Source organism: Petaurus breviceps, unplaced genomic scaffold (assembly GCF_028583685.1).
Source record: "Petaurus breviceps papuanus isolate PSGF00001 unplaced genomic scaffold, PetGlider_PUasm1.0 90895, whole genome shotgun sequence".
Taxonomy (NCBI): domain Eukaryota; kingdom Metazoa; phylum Chordata; class Mammalia; order Diprotodontia; family Petauridae; genus Petaurus; species Petaurus breviceps.
Genome location: NW_027187372.1, coordinates 29,461,761 through 29,468,912, shown reverse-complemented (window position 1 = coordinate 29,468,912; position 7,152 = coordinate 29,461,761).

Here is a 7,152-nt window from a genome sequence, read left to right as displayed (position 1 = left end):
GGGGGAGATCTCAAGCAAGTCCCTGCTTTTATTCTGCCATCTTGGCTCTGCCCTCTAGAGACATTTTGAAGGAAGACTAATGGAACTTAATGATTGGTTAGATAAGAAGGGAGAAGGAATCAAGAAATCCAAGGTTTGTGTCTGAATGACAGGGAGCATGGTGGTATCATTCATACCCATAGAAAAGTCTAGAAGGATAGCTGATTTGGAAGTAAAGATGACAAAGTCTTTATCATCTGAAAGAATAGAAGACAAAAAGTCACAGAGGAGAGAAGAGGTGGTTTGGAAATACCCATCCTTCAAATCTATTCATTGACAGAATTTTGAAGCTGGAAGGAACCTTCAATAGTAAATTTCCTACACATTTTACAAATGAGGAAACTGAAGTTGGTAGAATGTAAGGAACTTGCTCTGTGCCATATAGCTAATAAGTAGCAGAGCATTGACTCCAGCATTGGATTCCTGATTCTCATTTCTGTGCTTTATCCACTAGGAAAAGCTTTTTCTATGCAAGTACTCTTGAGACAATAATATGTCAAAGTAGACAAGCAGAATCAGGATAAACTTGTTAGAATGCAGTTGGGTGCAGCAAACCTGGAATGGAGCTACCTAAAAGATAATGTTTGAATTCCATGCTCAAGAAAGGACTCTCTTTGACTTCATACTTGAGGGATTTTGATCTTGGTTCTTGCCCTAGAGAACTACATATTTCTCATATAGAGCTAGGTGGTGCTGTGGGTAAAAGAGTTTGATATGGAGTCAGGAACACTCGAATTTGAATCCTGCCTCACATCCTTGCTAGTTGTATATCCCTAGGCAAATTACTTAACCATTCTCACCCTCTGTTTCCTCATCTGTAAAATGGGTAGTGAGATAACATGTATACAGTGCTTTACAAACCTTAAAGCACTGTATAAATGCTACCTATTATTATTACTATCCTCACTTATTGGGTGGCAAAGTCCATATCTGCAATGCATGTCTCCAATTTTAAATTTACTAGTCTGTGACATAATCTGTTATCAGAGACACAGCTCAGGACACGGAGATAAACCCTAAAGAAAACAATGCTAACCAAGATCTCTGTGACAGGTGGCAGATACTAGAATGCTACAATTATGAAGATATAAAAAGTGTTGAGGACTTTTTGTCACAGCAATGAATTAGAAACAAAATCGATGTCCATCAATTGAGGAATAGTTAAGCAAATTGTGGTACATGAATGTAATGGAATATTGTTGCACTGGAAAGTATGATGAACACGATGGATACAGAGAAACATGGAAAGACTTACATGTATTGATATAAGATGAAGCAAACGGAGCCAGGAAAGTAATATACACAACATATATAGATGATTATAATGTAAATGAGAAGAGCAATAACCATAAAACGATCAAAGCTAAATGTTGTAAAATTATGAAGAATAAGCTTAGCCCCAATAAAGAGTTATAATAAACATATTTCCCAACTCCTTAAAAGAGGTCAGAGTCCACAGATATGGAACATTGCATAAAACAAAAATTTTTTGATGGTTGATCAGTTTTGCTTATTCTTTTTTTTTTCTGTTTGTCCTCTTTTACCTTTTTTCCTTGTTAAAAAAAAACAACCCTTTATTATAAGGTACTGCTCTCTGGGAGGATAAGGAGAGATACAGGGAAAAATCTGAGCAGTATAAAAAATGTCCATACATTTAAAAAAAGTATTGCTTAGTGGGCATTAGAGGTTTCTCAAAGCTTCAAAAAAAAAAAAAAAAAAAAGAAAAAGAAAAAGGAAGCAAAATGAGCTAGGAAAAGTCCAGAAAAGAATCATTAAATAATGGTAAGAAGATGATTGCCTGTATGCCTTTCCTAACAACTCATAACCAATCAACTATTATTTATTTACTACCTGCTATGTGCCTAACACGGTGCTAGGTGCTATAGCACATATAAGAAGTATGGCCCTCTGACCCCAAGGAGCACAGTCTAACCGGGAAGACAAGATTGAAATACATAAAAGACTTAGAAAACAGTTAAGTGGCAAATTGTGTGATATATTATTATTTGCAAATAGCACTCACTCACAAATGTGGGCTGCCCTTAAAAGCCACCCCAAGTTTAAGGTAATCTATTGGTCAATCTTTAGCAAAGCTTCCCCTCAGAAACCACTACCCATGGATTTACTTTGAATAAAAATTGTTTTCAATAAGTGAAAATCTGCCTTTTCTCCACCCCACCCTTACCACAACCTTTCCCCCCAAACTGAGAAAAAAAATCCCTATTAAAAAAATGTATAGTCTAGTAAAAACAAATGTCCACATTGGTCATGTCTAAGTATGTGTATATTTGCATAATATATACATATGTATATCTCATTCTCTATTCTGAGTCCTTCATCTCTCTGTTAGGAGAGGAGTAGTGTGTTTCATCATTAGTTCTCTGGAATTGTGATTGGTCATTATGCTGATCAGAATTCCTTGTAGTAGAAGTACAATTTGAAATCTGGTACTATTTGTTCCCCTTCCTTCCCACCTAAATTATTTTCTGTGATTCTTAATGTTTTATTCTTTCAGGTGGAGGTCGTCATTAGTCATTCTTACTCTAAAAAGTTTTTATTATTTATTATTATTAAAAATTATTATTAGTTATTCTTACTCTAAAATTCTATTGTACTTTGACTGATGTGGCAAAGAACAAATAAAATAATTTAGGTAGTATTGTAATTTTTATTGTATTGGTGTGGTCTGCCCAATAAAAGATTAATATTTCTCCAGGAATTTAGGTCTGTTTTTATTTCTGTAAAAAAGTGTTTTGTAGTTATAGTCACATGGTTCCTGAGTGTGTTTTGGAAGGTAGACTTCAAAATACTTTATACATTCTTTAGTTATTTTGAATTCTCTATCTCTTCCTATAGGGGTTGTTGGTAATATATGAAAATACTGATCTCACACACACACACACACACACACACGGATTTATTTTCTGTCTTGGAACTTTGTCAAAGTTATTAATTGTTTCATTTAATTTTGATCAACTATTGTTCTATAAGTAAACCATCATGTGGGAGTATATTACACCTCCCCTTTTAGTTTAATTCAAAATATTAATAGATAATATTTCTCTTATCAAAAATCTTTTCCAGATTTCCTTTGTGTAAAGGTCAAGACAAAGATTAAGATCTCAGGAATAGGAATCATGTAGTAGCCATATTTAACTCTTGTCTAATTAAAATTATTACCTTCCCCATCTCCTGAGGTAACTGGACTGGTGCCCTCTTCTCCATTCAGAAAGATTAAGATATCAATCACTGGGAATTCTCTAGAAGGATTCTTGAGGGGAGTGATCATTGAAGGAATTGAATATTTTTAGTTGAAGATTAAGTGACTATTGCTCCAGAATATTGTTTCCCAAAGCTATATTCTCCCACATTGTGACCTTTTCCGTGATTCATATTACTATAAATGTTACCTCAAATTTTCTTGGGTAGATATATATGCAGTTGCCTATGAATGGAGTGGGTAGAGAAGGAAGCTATCTCAACTTGGACATATCTCTCTCCAAGCTAGAAATGCTTGGATTTAAAGAAGAGTTTAATGAATAAAAATTGGTTCTTACAGATGTGCCTAAAACAGAGTACAATTTTAACATTTTTCTTCAATAGCTATATCATCATCTGCAAAAAGTGATTATTTTGTTTCCTATCATTTTACTTTCTATGCTTATTCCTTCGATTTCTTTCTCTTGTCATTCTTTTCATCCACATTTCTTGTTCTGTATCAAATATTAATGATGGTAATGAACATCCTTACTTTACACCAATTTTGTAGAAAAAGCCTTTTGTTTATACCCATTACTTACAATTCTGGCTTTTGGTTTTAAATAGATACTTTCTGTCTTATTAAGGAAAGGTCCATTTATTTTTTATGAGTTTTCATATTTTTAATAAAAATGGGCATTATATTTGGTCAAAAATATTTTCTGCATCTATAGATGTAATCATGTGATTTTTATTGATCTTGTTATTAACATGGCCTATTATATTTATGGTTTCTCATTATTGAACCATTGTTGTGTTTATGGTATAAATCCAAGGTAATGTTAATATAATCTTTTTTATGTGCTGCTGTAGCCTCTTTGCTAATATTTTATTAAAAATTTTTGTATCATCATCCATCCAAAATATTGCTTTATAGATGATGGAGTTATAATGTTAATGTAAATGGGAAGATCTTTCCTATCCATTAATAGGCCCATGTGACCTGTTTAAGTCACATAGAAACCTAAGACACATGAGTTTGAGTCACATAAAGCTTGTGGTGGGAGGAGCTTGCTGAACAGGTGGAGCAGGAAGGGTGGAGCAGAGCTCAGAGGAAGTTGGTCAGAGTAGTTAAAGCTGAGGGAGAGAGAGGAAGGAGGCAGTGAGCTGTGTTTGTTTGCGGGAAGGCCCTAGCAGGGGGAAAGTTTGGGGATGACAGTGCCCTCTGCATTGTAATTGTGCATAGATTTCTTTGTTGCTATGATGGATTTGGTTTTCTGGCACTGGGATTCGGTTTTCTGGTATTTGAATAAATGTTTTGGTTCCATCTTCCATGTAGAGAGTCTGTTATATTTTGCGATTCAGAATTATGCCAACATTTTCATAGCCTCTGTAGGTGCTGTGAATATCGCATTGGCACCATAGGAGTGTATGGAGTGCTAAACCGAGAGAAATCCAGCCTCAAATACTTCCTGGCTATGTGACCTTGGGCATGTCAGTTAACTCTCTTTCAGCCTCAGTTTCCTCAACTGCAAATTGGAGATAATAATAATAATACCTACTTGCCAGGGTTATTGTAAGGATTGCCAGAAATAATATTTTTAAAGTACTAGGCATGGTGCCTAGCGCATTCATAGTAAGCACTGAATAAATGTTTGTTCCCTTCCCATTGCTTGCTTACTTTTTTAATCTTCCTGATTTAGGTAGGAAAAATATATTTGTATCATCAGAAGGAATTTGGCCATATCCCTTCTTTTTTATTTTTTCAAAAAAGTTTATCTAATCTTGAAATTAATTATTCTTTTTTTTTTAATTTAAGCAAGTTAATTTTTAATTAAGGGGTTAAGTAACTTGCTCAAGTTATTTCTGGGTGTGGTGCTGAGTGTCTGAGCCCAGGATTCTATCTCCAGGTCATCCTGACACTGGAGCCGGTGCACTTACTCGCTGAGCCACCTGTCCGCCCATTTAATTATTCTTTTAATGCTTGATAGAATTTGCTTGTAAATAGAATTTGCTTGTAAATTCATTTGGTCCTGTGCTTTCTTTATGACCTCATTTATGTCTTCTTCAATTAATTTTTCTGAAATTGGTTTATTTAGATTCTTTATTTCTTATTCTGTTAATCTAGAAATTTTATATATTTTTGCAAATATTCATCATCTGCATTTATGTTGTCAGGATTTAGGAGCATATAATTGGGAAAAACAGTTTATAATGATTTTCTTTACTTCTAGGTGGAATGGCTTATAGAGCACTGGGTCTGTAGTCAGGAAGATCTGAATTCAAATCTGTCACTTAATGTCTGTCTGACTCAGTTTCCTTAACTGCAAAATGGGGGTAATAATAGCATGTACCTCAAAGGGCTATTGTGAAGATCAAATGAGATAATATTCATTTGGAGGAGGGGGTTGGGGAAGGCAAGAAGGGTTAATTGACTTGCCTATGTTCACACAGCTAGTAAATATATGAGGCTAGTTTTGAATTCAGGTACTCCTGACCCCAGGGCTGGTGAGATAATATTTGTAAAGTGTATTTAAAAAGTGTTTGTTCCAAGCAACTAAGGTGGAGCCAGGATGGAGGCATAGAAGCAGGAAAACTCCCTGAGCTCCCCCCATAACCACCTCAAATACCTATAAAATAAGACTCTAAACAAACTTTAGAGCTACAGAACCCACAAAGTAACAGAGAGAAAGAAATCTCCCACTGAAGGCAGTCCAGCAGGCCAGCAGGAAGGGTCCATCCCAGCACACTGGGAGCAAAGCCCAGTCCCGCATGAGCCCAGTTTTAGCCCCAGCATGGCCCTGACCAGCTGTAGCTGGAGGGACTTGGGGAGAGTGAATCACCAACAGCTGTGGTGGTTTCCAGAATTATTAACCCATAAATGCTAAAGGCAAAGTAAAAGGTCAGTGTGGACTTTAGGAACAGGGGGATCGAGAATGAGGTCTGGCCTCTGCCCCTGAAGGGAGAAGTGGCTGAAGCATGCTGCTGCTATGTGACTGCTTCAGAGCTCGTGGCCTGCAGATTGTAGGGGGACCAAGCAACCATTCTGAGGGCTCTTGCTTTAGCCTGATTGGATCTGGATTGCTGTCTTGGGTGGAGGTCTTGGGGTATGTGACCAGGTGCCAGAGCTGGTGGAGGCTTCAGAGAAGACACTCAACCAATAGCTCTGGCAGCTGAGAAAACCCTAGCAATTTGGGACAAAGCTCTCCTCTCTGGAAGCAGAGTTCTACTATGGTAAAAAGATCAAAAGTCAAATAATTGAGTGGCAACATGAGCAAGCAAAGGAAGCAAAGCAAGCACAACAATACAACTTTGGATTCCTTTTTTGGTGACAAAAAGGATCAAAGCAAAGAACAAGAGGAAGACAAGGAAGTCAGAACTCCTGCACTAAAAGCTTCCAAGAAAGATATGAACTGGTTACAGGCCATAGAGGAGCTTAAAAAGGATTTTGAAAACCAAATAAGAGAAGAGGAGGAAAAATTGGAAAGAGAAACGAGAATGATGCAAGAAAATCATGAAAAGAGAGTCAACAACCTGACTGAAGAAATAACACCTTAAAAAATAGACTAACTCAAATGGCAAAAGAGGTCTAAAAAGCCAGTGAGAAGAACAATGCCTTAAAAACCCGAATTTGCCAGATGGAAAAAGAATCTCAAAAGCTCACTGAAGAGAATAATTACTTCAAAATTAGATTGGAGCAATTGGAAGCTAGTGATTTTATGAGAAATCAAGATACTATTAAACAGATCCAAACAAATGAAAAAATAGAAGGCAATGTGAAATATTTCATTGGAAAAAACACTGACCTGGAAATATAGATCCAGGAGAAATAATTTAAATATTATTGGACTACCTGAAAGCCATGACCAAAAAAAGAACTAGAAATCATCCTTCAAGAAATTCTCGAGGAAAATT